This window comes from Lepisma saccharinum, chromosome 8 (assembly GCF_977018435.1).
Source record: "Lepisma saccharinum chromosome 8, izLepSacc3.1, whole genome shotgun sequence".
NCBI classification, from domain to species: Eukaryota; Metazoa; Arthropoda; class Insecta; order Zygentoma; family Lepismatidae; genus Lepisma; species Lepisma saccharinum.
Window position 1 is genome coordinate 13885715 of NC_139236.1, and position 12607 is coordinate 13898321.

Consider the following 12607-nt stretch of genomic DNA (forward strand, 5'->3'; position numbering starts at 1 on the left):
CTTAGTGCACTTAGTTTAAAACAAAGGGATCACTTACTGCCTTACTTAAATAACCTTAATTGGCTGAATATGGCACGATGCTGAAAACTACATCTGGCCTGCACAATATTCAAAATTCTGCAAACGAAAACACCAACATACTTATACGGCAGACTCCAATTTAGACTCGACACTATGAAACTTCATCTGGACAGACTTTTTTTTTAAGATCCATTTTCTTGTCATCCTTCAAAGCTGCTTCTGCATATTGTTAGAATGCGCTGCCACTAGATGCTACCTCTTGTGCGACATACAATAGCTTTAAAAGGGAAGTAACAAAAGTACTTCTTGATGAGCCTCAGTACACATGATTAGATTCACCATGCTTACATTAATATCAAAACCAAATAAATGAGCAGTTTGAATCCGAGATGAATATTCTGATGTGTGTGAATGAGTCAATTTTCTTATCTTTTTGATAGTGTTAATTACTGAAATATTTAGTAGGGATAAATGTAAATGAATACTTATGAATGTTATACATAGTAGCACTGTATTTTTGTTTAATTGTACTAGATTTTGTGGGTAAACTGTGTCTGAATAAATAATTTCTAGTTCTAATTTTAAACCTCTTCCAAATCAGAATCTGAGACCTTGTACAATAAATTGACCTCTGTACCATCCATTTGTGAAAGTTCAAAATTTACTTGTTTTCTTGCCTAAATGACAAATCAATTTAATTCAATAACTTTTTCTTCATATACAGCAGGCATCTTTTGCAAATTTTGTTTCAGTTTCAACCCATTCTTGGAGTGTTACAGCCATGTTAGATCACCTGGAACAAATAAATACCAACCCATTACATTATGCCAAATGTGAAAATTTCCTCACGAAATAAAGTAAGGGAAAAATAACTGCACATTCTTATTTCTGAGAAAACACACATGTAAAATGATATGCTACATGACCCCCTTCCCATTTGCAAATGTGGATGTACTTCCAAGATGGCCACCATGATACACACTAGCTCCATCTGGTGTGCCCCCACCCTAATTACCCATATCCGAAATTTCATTGCCCTTCGTCAAGTCGTTTTCAAATTAAAAGGGTGATGCAAGACTTTTGCCTCACCCTGTAGTTCCAGTAGATCTGTGCTGAAAGGCACACCAATTTGAGATGGAAGAATGGCCTTTCTTGAAGTGAACTGGCAAGTCCCTTCCCTATTTAATTTCTAGCTTCAAACGATTTTTGTAAATACACAGTGTCCCAAATAGAATGTACACACATTTTAAAAATCAAGCATCGATTGCATTTTGTGTTACTGGCATTGGAAGAGTTGCATTTTGAAATAATACTTTTCCTTTGTCAATGTAAAGAATTAAAAATAACTAAACTATGAAATTAAATTTGAAACGCATTTCACACTTTCAAATCCACAATGGTCATTCTGCAGGCTCAAAATGTGCATCTCCACCACATCACCACTCCGCAAGCAAAGATGCACGGCTTCAAACAAAAGTGCATCGTTTTCCAGTCTGGTACCATGAGGTCTGTGGTTTATCCTTGTGCAGAGATCTTTTTTACCTTTTTTTGGCACATACAGGAGATCAATCTAGGTAGAAATTTCAGTGAAATAATTCCATGCAGGTAAAACAGGAAGAGAATAAAATGAGTCAAAACTAGGGTTGCCTTGGTAGCTCAGTTGGTAGAGCAATAGCAGAGACCCAGGTTCGAGTCCTGGTCGAGCCTGCATTCTTCACTGAAATTTCTACTATTTTGTATTGTATTGTTTTTTAATATTATTTAGTTTACCATTTTGCTCTTTTTTTTTCGTTTTAAAAATAGCTTCTGCCGAATAGAAAATTTAATTAAAAGAAATAAATAATTCAAAATTTTTCTTGTATGTATGCATTGCTTGCATTGTATAATTATTTCTCTTGTAGCCTACGGTTGTTACAAGCATAAAAACACAATTTTTGTTGTAACATTTCAGGAGAACACATGCTCCCTTCTTCAAACATTTATTTCTAGTTTGATTAAAGATACAGTTGTAACAATGGTTTAAAAAAATTAAGAAGAAGAATCAGTTATACAATGGATCTTGTCAATATTAAAATCAAAAAACTGTGTTTTTATGCTTGAAACAACCATAGATTACAAGAGAAATAATAAATCACCAAGTTCATTTAGTTTGTTTTGCATAATGTTATGTTCAGGAATTGAAACAAAACATGTATGAAGCTTCCCTGATGGCGTGTGCTTTTGGTGTCGTCTTGTAAGGGACAGTTCGTGGGATCTCAGTTTCGATCCTCGGTGGAGGCACACTGCAGAGTGATTCCGTTGTTAACTATCATGTTGATTCTGAATCATTCAGTCATTCTTTAAGTGCCGGTCCCCGTGGTGGAGTGGTAAGCACAATGCTCAAATCCCGGCCTGAGCATAGATGTTTGTGAGTGTCCATTCATCAATTTCGTCACATCAGCACTCATCCCCATCTTAGCAAATTAGCGGAGAGTGGCACAAAAAGTGAAGTAAAGTAAAGCAATTCAATCAATCACTCATTCAAGAATGGCAATAATGTACGTAATCAGTGAATCATGTTATATTTGTTTGCTTAGTTGGATTGTGCAAATTTTTCTGAATGTTATTTTTCTCTCTTCCAACTTTGAAAGAAGTTATAAGGAAATTGCATCTACTTATAATAACATTAATTTACGTGAGTGGCAATGGATTACTCAGTGAGGGGACGTTGTAAACACAAATTTTACAAAATATGATTCAAAATTAATTTTATTTTATTTATTTTATTTAAAAGTGTTTTTAAACTGCCGAGAACAGTTTTTCAGCCTTAATACAGCAGTATTACATGTTACTTGGTTACAAGGTTACATATTACAAGGTATCCAAAACCACAGAATTGGACAAGAGAACATTTCAAAATATTTAGCAAACATAACCTAAAACTACAAGAATTTTAAAAATGCATTAAGAAATATACAATTGTTATATTTCAACTATATAACTATAAAAGAGTTCTTAAATAATTATCCTTATATATGAAGTTGAAATTGTTTTAACAACGTTATCAATATCTATCTCACAGTATTCGAATTATAACTATTTATTAGATACAGAACATAATTGTTATTTTTGTAGTTCTTATCAAGACATAATAATTCGCTATTTCCTCTCAAATTGTATGATTTCACCTTAAGCCATATCATACGAAGGAGGTTTGGTACCATATATTTTCCCTCCAAGATTCCTTCCATATAAGATAAAATTCGCTTTTCAGCTCTGACTTCAAGTCTGTCTATTTCTAGGTGATTCAGGAGGTTATCATACTCATAATAGTATTTGAATAGCTTGAATTTGTAATATATAAATGTGATACATCTGTTTTGTATTTTTTGATTGTTTCATCTTAGCACTACATGCGTAATACCAAATCGGAATATTGTATTCCACTATAGGTCTGACAAAAGTTGTAAACATTAAAATTAGAAATTGTAAGTTGTTTGAACAACTCCATTTTTTTATGATAAAGGTACATTGCTTTCTTGCTTTATTTATGATGTGATTAATATAGTCTTCAAATTTTAAGGGTCTGTCCAAAATAATGCCCAGATCTTTCATGGATTTTACATGTTTGATGATATTATTACTGATAAAATCATTAAAAATTTTGAAGTTTTCTTTCCTAGATAATGTTAGCACAGATGATTTTAATGAATTTATGGTCAATTGGTTTGCATTAACCCAATCATAAACTGAGTTAATATCATCCTGAAGTTTCTCATGAGAAATATTATTATCAATTTGTAAATATAATTTAATGTCCTACAGTTATTTTTAGTAGCTTTTATTTTTTCTGCTACGTTTCATCCTGGTTTTCCAAGAACTTTCTCAAGCTTGCACCAAGATAAACACACACAACCTTACATAGCTAGTCCCTCTACACTTCTGTGTGAACTTTTAAGAAGAATAAAATATGATTCAGTGGACTGGAAGAAGTAGCTATCGTGGAAAGTTGATTCATTCAGAAACTGGAATTTAAACATCAGTGCAGCAAACTGATGACTATATATGCCAATTTACATTCCAACCCATAATTCTATGTAGACTGTATGCTTGTGCAATGAAACAAGAAAGGAACAGCCTTGATGTGTTTGCAGTGGAAACAAATGTCATTCATGTTTTTTATAATTATATGTTGCACGAAATAGTAATAAATGTCAAATCACCAGGAAACTACCATATGAGACATACATTTTCCTTTAAAAATAGGTCTGAAAAACAGGGTGGGACTTGTACACCGACACTCAGTTTTTTATTACCTTCATTTCTGGAAATTTTCTGTTATGAGTTAGATGTTTTCTTTCTTACTTCCTTGCAGTATGTGACAGCATTCCAGTCACATAAGTTCATACGCATGGATGTGTATGCTCTGTCAACGATGATCACAGGTGTGTTTGTTTGAACTTCCCAATTGTTGTGAATGATTTTTATTTAAGTGTGTTGGTACGTTATAGCTCAAAATCAATGTTAGCATTGCTATATCATAGCATACAAGCTATGTGTGATTGCATATGCTAAAGAACATGGCACCAGGACTGCATAGAGGCATTTTGGGCCACCCCCAACTGGGAGAAAATGATGAGAACTTAGCAAATTAAGAAGAGGATCTAAAAAAAAAAAAGCATCTAACAGTACACATAACCTATGAAGTGGAACTGGAAAATGGCCAGAACTTTAGCCAGAGCTGAATACTTGGATTTTAGACGACAGAAAAAGAGGACTTTGTGTCTACAAAAATGATCAATCATCAAGCAAAAGCAATAGCGACTAACAGGGAGATTGCTGATTTTACTGGATCAACATCGTGGTGTTGAAAATTCATTAAAAGAAACCGGCTATGTATGCAAACTGAAACAAAATTTGCAAAAGATGCCTGCTGTATATGAAGAAAAAGTTATTGAATTAAATTGATTTGTCATTTAGGCAAGAAAACAAGTAAATTTTGAACTTTCACAAATGGCAACACATGGAGCACATCTTGTAGGATGCCAAATGTGAACTTCAACTGTGAAAATATCCTCACCAAATAAAAATAGGGGAATAATAACTGCATGTTCTTAATTCTGAGAAAACGCACATGTAAAATTATATGCTACATGACCCCCTTCCCATTTGAAAATCTGGATGTAATTCCAAGATGGCCACCATGATACACACTAGCCCCATCTGGTGTGCCCCACCCCAATCACCTATATCCAAAATTTCATCGGGCTCCATCAAGCTGTTTTCAAATTAAAAGAGTGGTGCTGGACTTTTGCCTCACCTTGTAGACTTAAAGCTGGTCTAAAGTGCAGGAGGCCTTAGAAAGAGCGTTTCACGGGCTAACAGCAGACGTCGCTCGCACACTATTGCCGATACTCTTGTGTCGTCTGCTCCTTAGCCGAACAAGCAGGCCGAGGTAGCAAGAGGCAGAGGCTATTCACCCTTCCAGAAGGGTGCAGCGAGCTAGCTGTGGCAACCAGGCTCGCTCATTCGTGGACCTGATTGGTTCTCGCACACACACCCCCATATTGTCGTCTGCTGTAAGCCCGCGAAACAATCTTTCTAAGGCATCATGCAGTATAGGTTATAGTACAGGATGTCTATAAAAGAACTCTGGGGTTTTAAACAATGATAGCGCATAAACGGTATTAGGTAACTCAGGTTAGTTAAATACTTTGAAATCAGTAGCTCATAAAGTTTTATTCACGCCGTTTGGAGTTTATTCCAACAAAGATTGGCAACGCTGTGCAGCATTGACCTTGAAGTGGTCGAGCCGAGCCCAGTGCAGTTCAGTGCAATGGCGACGCCACAACAGAAAGTGCAGTGTGGGATATGGCTTGTAGAAACTGGATCTGTTATTACTGTACAGAGGAACTTTCGACGCGAGTATGGTGGTGTTTAGCCTTCGGACAAAACCATTCGTCAATGGCTTAAGGCATTTAAAGAAACTGGAATTGTGGATTGGAAGGGAAGGGCCTATACCATGGTCTCCAAGAAGACCGGACCTTACTCCCTTAGACTTTTTCCTATGGGGACATGTGAAGAACATGGTTTATGCTGAGAAAATTCAAGATGTCAACAATCTAAGGCAAAGAATTAACGCATCTGTGGCAACCATCCCAGACATGCTGGCCAGGACGGGGCAAGAAGTTCATTATCGTTTGGATGTGTGCTACAAACGGGGCACACATTGGAATTTACTAAATTGTAAACAAAACTTGATAACATTACCTTCAAAAATATGTATTTAGTTTTTCCTGAGTTTGTTTTTAATAAAATATTTAGCTGCAAAACCCTGGAGATCTTTTATAGATACCCTGTATAACAAAAAATACTATTATAAGGTGTCACGAATCCTATATCTAGTTCGAAACCAATGTTCAAATTCTAAGATGGGGAGATGGATGATTACTCTCTACTTTTTTTCTGACAAGTTGTGTGTATGTACTGTTCGACCAGCGATCAGAGCTCTAGAGTTTTCTTCGTATGACCAAAGTAGCTGAGGCCATTCGTAAATTGGAGGAGTTCACGGAGCCGGTTCTCCGAAGCGTGAGTGTCACATGGGGAAAGAGAGTAATGTTGCCAACTGGAGAATATTGAAACATAAGATATTGGAAGTACTCTGGCCATGGGGTGGCATGTTTGCAACAAAATGCGGAAAGACGTGAAATTTGTTCGTGTGTGTGTGTGTTCGTGCGGAGTTCTGTATGTGCTTTGGTAATGATGGAGGCAGGGCCGTCAAAACATTCTGGTGTTAAACCACTAAACAGCATGTGCAAACAGATGGTGCACAATGTGCATGCCACCCTCCGATTCCAATTTTGCAGGCTACAAAACGTGCAAGTGGAATCGCAGACATATCAGAGGAAACTGTGAAGAGAATTCGCAGTGAAGAAAATGGCGAAGATAACCTGCAATTTCGATCACCCCTAAAACGCCACAGAAAAAGAGCATTATTGAGAATGTCATTTTGGATTATTTTGAGACTGATGTAATAAGAGCTGTACATGAATTTTACGTGGCTGATTTTTTATTTTCTTTATTTTCATTTGCTTTATTTTACTTCGCCTCTTGAGCCACTTTTGGCTAATTTGATGAAATGACACTCACAAACATCCATGCCCAGGCAAGGATTTGAACCCGTAGTGCATCATAGTGGGATGTGCTAACTACTCCGGCATTCTTTTACGTGGTCGAGAAAACTGTGCCAAACATTCGTCAATTTCAATTGTGCCATGAGTTTATATTGTTGAAATGAAATTTTGTCCTTTGTTTTATTTCTTGCCAAAATCTTGGAGAGGACGAGACCCCCCGACCCCCATTCTAACAATACCCCTATAAGTGAAACTACAATTCTTTACCCTACTATCCTTGTATTTTAAATTGGAAGAAGGACAAACGGCATGGTTGTGATAAAATAAAAGTCCATGTCACAATCCTTTACTTCTGTGCATGTCCCTCAGTTTTCGTTAGTTAAGTTCTGGTGGATAAGCATCCTCGCAGATTGGTAACACTGTTCAACATTCAACTGCGAACAGCATTCTCCCACCTGCCTTCACCTTTTTCTAGGCACTTTGCCAACTGGAGTTCTCCGATCGCTGGTCAAACAGTAAGTGGGCTCCCAACGATACACTTTCTACTATTGATTGTTTGTACCTCTACAATTTGAAGGTCTAGTATGTCTTCTTATTTTTAAGTGCAAAGTCGTTAGATGCATTAACATCTCTCAAAACTTCACATGAAACATAATAATTTCAGAAGTATATGAAAACAAAAGTGAACAATTTATAGAAATTTATTTTAATAAATATTTTCGAAATATTTCATGTTGTTTTATATTTTGACAATGTAAATATTAAAATTTATTATTAGGTTGCTTATAATACTTTACAAAATCTTCACATGAGGAATGAGAAAATTTGTGAAATGGGTTGAATGTTTCCTGTCGTGAATATAAACAATAACAACATACATCCCAATATATTATTTACTATGATATTTACCATACAATTTTTCTAAAAATAAAAATTATAAATGTTTGAATATTGCCCACGTATTTTAAATATCATGTCTGCTCTTTTCTCTTAGTACATGATTCAATTGAACTTTAAATACGTAGGGAAATTAAGTATATTAAGTTCTTAATATGAGTATCTAGTGGATCAAGGTCTAACGTGTGGTCTTTCAAAAAACTGAAAACATTTAATTCATCTCCTCATTTTCAAATGCTATCTTCATTTTTACAACATTATTTAAATTATTTGACATATGTTTACTAAAATATTTTTCGGTCATTTTACATACAACTACGTCTTTAGAAGGACTGACAAGTCTCCCTTTATTTTTATGTACAATAAAGGAATACTTTGCACCACTATTTACAAGGGCTAATCTGCATGTATTACATTGAATAATACTTAATTTTTTTTCACTATATAACCAGCTACATATTCACAAATATTTTTAGTACACATACTTAGAGTAGATAAAGAGGAATGTAATCATGATCTGTATGTATTAAAGAAGTCAAGTAATCAAAATTCGAAATACCAGCATGGGCGAACTGACCACCCTTCACAAGCGTTGAACTCGATGCATACAGCATCATATTGACACCTTGATGAACATACTTTCCAGACACACCTTCAATTAGTTCGTTCTTAACAATAATTCTCTTAAATGTGGATTTAAATTGTCTGCATGTGGGACTATTATTCCAGCCACAGTGCTGTCTTACGAAACCAAAAATTAATTCTAAATAGTCCTGACTAAGCTTATATGTTAACAGGTAACTTGAACTGTCACCAGCAAAAAAAAAAAAAAAAAAAAATCGAAAATACTTTGAAAAAATAATTGGTTCTGATGGTGACAAAAATAACTTGTCGAGATAAGCAATGGCATCCTTAACAAAAGGTCTCCCAAGTGCATTGATGACCTTCTCTAAGTGGAGCTTTAATTTTTTTTTACAAAACAACTGAAAGAATTCAGAATTTCAAATACATGGTGGTGCATATTGTATCTACTAACTTCAAGTTACAACGGAAAGACAGTGAGTGTCTGTATATGGTTATGAAATAAAAATATACACATAGTCATTTAATGCAGTGTATATAATATGAACAATACAGACATCTGTGCACCTTGAAAATAACGCCCTGTAAATGTTCTCCTTCTGCTTGGATACACTGTTCGAGGCGATGCAGGAAGGCTTTCATGACGTGCGTCTCAACATGTCTTATGGAATAGCACGTATTTCATGGCGACTGAGGTTCACAACATTACCCATGGCTCTCCACTGTCTAACACATCTCAGAATGCTATGTGTCTCTGGAACAAGTGCATGGTGATCTACATTCTTCAGCCGCAGTGCCCGATGCCTGTTTGGATGAAGGCTTCCACCGCCATAATCCACGTCTGCACCGGCCAACGCTCCATGGTATACTAATTACCTGACTCCCAACTCTCGACAGACGTAGGTATGTCATACATGCACACGTGCATTCTGGCAGGGTTGCCAATTCAAATTGGTAGATACAATATGCACCACCCTCTATATTATCAATTATCTTGATAAATTTTACTGTTTCCCTTTAGCCAACCGAGAATCTTTTCGCATGTAACCCCCTTGCCGCCCGAGCCGATTTTCAGCAAAATGAAGAGTTTTATAAACACACATTACTGATTAGAACTCTGCTAACCATAGCACACACTGCACCTTTCGTTGTGGCATCCACATGTTGTCAGGCCTACGCTGCTCGACTTGCCAGAGTGCGTCACATTAAACATTTGTGTGCCTGCGCGATCCATACAACTCGATGTTGACCTTGAAATGGTGATGATCAAATCTCAGGGAGATATTCTATCGATTGAGCATTTCACCAACAACATAAAATGTATAGTTCTTTCTTTATAAGCATATATTTTTGTATACCTCTAGCCCGGACACCCTGTGTTTCAAAGTACAAACTCCATGTACACATATCTAAGTATAACAGTATACAGCAGAATCAATGTATAAGTAGAATTAATGTATCAATCAACTTATATGTTGTGAATTGAATATATTCTAACAAATAATCGTTTACAAAATACGATATTAACCATTTCATTTAAGATTCAATGGCTGCTACTGGCTTCATACTTCGTGTCTTGCACTGCATTGAAATGACGCAATATAATAGACAGACCTCAGATAGAAAAAAATATTCCACATGTTTAAACTCTAAAACTTCAATTTATACAAGCATTCTTAGCATTAGTAATTGGCTAATTTTATTCTTGTCGATAAAGTACAATGGTAAAGCCAAAGGCAAGATATGCATATTTTTTGTATTAATTTTGAGAATATGGATTATACTCACGTATGTAGAGAAATGTTGAGAGTTTTATCACACTTGTCATATTTGAAGTTGCAGCCTGCTTTGACACAATGGTTTACCATTTATTTCAATTCTTCTGATGTATAGCTTCAGGTTTAAAAGTTTGGTAGCTCACCATGCAAACGTCATGAAAATGTCTGTTTCTTGTGAAGATGCCAGAGGGATTTTTGAGGAGTATGTTCCAATCGTGCTCGAACGTCATCTACTTTCTCCTCAGTAAGAACACGCCATTTCACCCTTTGCTTCGTAACAAGAACATACCCTGCTTCTCTAAATTTGTTCACAAGTTTTCGAACATTGTCTCTGTGTGGAACAGGAACATCTGGGAATTTTGCTGTAAAACGCCTTCTCACTTCCCTACAAGAATTTGTAATGAGTAAGAGTCGTACATAAAAATATGTTGCTTCAAATTGTATGGATAGCGTACAGACTGCAGGAAAGCACCAGTAATACGTAAACCAAAACAAAACAATCTAAAATATCTGTAAACACCTTAACACTTCACAAACACACAGAAACTGGACACCAGCTATCTGGATACTGAAGCAGTGACAAGTGCAGCGCCAAGGTCAGCATACAGCTGCATGTCTAAATGCCGGCAGATGCGCTCTCACTGCCCAGCATGCTAGCCACCGCTCCACGGACGATTTGACCGTGAAAAGCACTATGTAAGACTGTTTGCTTATATACATTCAATTGTTTTGATGGGGCATTGTTGCGTTCCATTGTTATGCAGTAAAAAAAAAAAGTCCAAAATGCAGTTTTTGCCTGTTTTTGGTCATTATATTCATTAAGCAACAGTACCCCACAATTTTTGTTTACTGGGCATTGAAACTCATTATTAGAACAAGCTCTCTGATATAGCACATTACTTGGATATTGATGCTGCTAGCAGATATAACCCTATAAATACTAAAAATTTGAGATATCCGCTACTTTAGAATTAGGCTTATCTCAAAACAGCATCAGGCAAGAAATAAATTGAGTATGCAATCTTCTAGCTGAATATATGTACTTACACATGGAAATGAAAAATCATTGGGGCCTCGACACATTTTCGAGAAAAAATCTTTGAAATGTTAAGAAATGCTAATGTAAATTATCACACTTCCTTCCCTATCAGAAAGTGGAACCGCCCTTTCTCCTCTCTCTCTCTATTTGTTGCAAATGGAACAGTCCATGTTTTGACAAGTTATGGGACAGTTTTCGTTTCTTCCTTTGATGGATAGCATAGTGGCAACGTTGCCTCCTTGTAATCAAGGTGTCCTGGGTTTGGTGCAAGGTGGATGTACAAATGGTTTGATCCCACTTGATGCAAGTACCCAGTCCCGATTAGCCTTCCTCTGCATAAAGTGGGCTTAAAAACAAATAAAAAAACCTATGTGTACAGTGGCATAGCAAGGACTTTCGAAGGGGAGGGGGGGGGGCTACATATACATTCTTTTAGTGGGCCAAAGAGGGAGATTATGATCACCACCAACACCCCTTGGGTATGGCACTGTATATACATACATATGCACGTATGGAATTCATGAGAAAGAGTATGTTTCTAAAAGATTCTGTATTATTGTACCAAAGAAAACATAACATCATTGTAAAAGTCTGTACTTATAGTCTGTGAGGTTCCCAAAATAAATGAATTCTCATTCAGGTAGGCTTACGAGCAGACCTTCATGGCGGAGTGGACAACAAAGCATGCTACGACACCAGGGGTTCGGGGTTCGAATCCCCCTCTGAGGACGAGTGTTCTTTGTGAGCATCTCTTCATCAATTTCATTGTATCATCATTCATTCTCATTGTTGCAATTAGCCAAAAGTGGCAGAAAAGGAACGTAAAATATCAAGCAATCACAAATAGGCCTAGGAAACATTATTTTACATCGCTTTTGGCTAATTGCAACAATGAGGATGAGTGATGATATTATGAAATTAATGAAGGGACACTCACAAACAACACTCATCGTTAGAACAAAAAATGTGCAGAATTTTTTAGTTTTGCAAATGATTGTTCTCTTTGAAATTCTACAAATAAAAAAAACGAGTTGTCCAATCAATATGAAATTTAATACAGTGCAGGCAGAAAGATTTTGAACAAAATGCTTGATTTTCAGATTTTTAAAATTTGTCAATAAACTGTTCTATCAATTTTGTGAAACAACTTTTTCTGAGATGAAGATTTGGCACACACA

General features: G+C 36.1%; 1 protein-coding gene across 1 annotated transcript in view; it reads right to left on the reverse strand.

Moving 5' to 3' along the window:
* Positions 1-10775, reverse strand: part of LOC145991372 (transforming growth factor beta regulator 1) — a 95545-nt gene extending 84770 nt beyond the window's left edge. The window contains exon 1 of the mRNA XM_083127365.1: positions 10401-10775. The gene's annotated coding sequence lies outside the window, so the exon portion shown is untranslated. The remainder of the gene's footprint in view (positions 1-10400) is intronic.
* Between the last annotated feature and the right edge of the window lie 1832 nt (positions 10776-12607).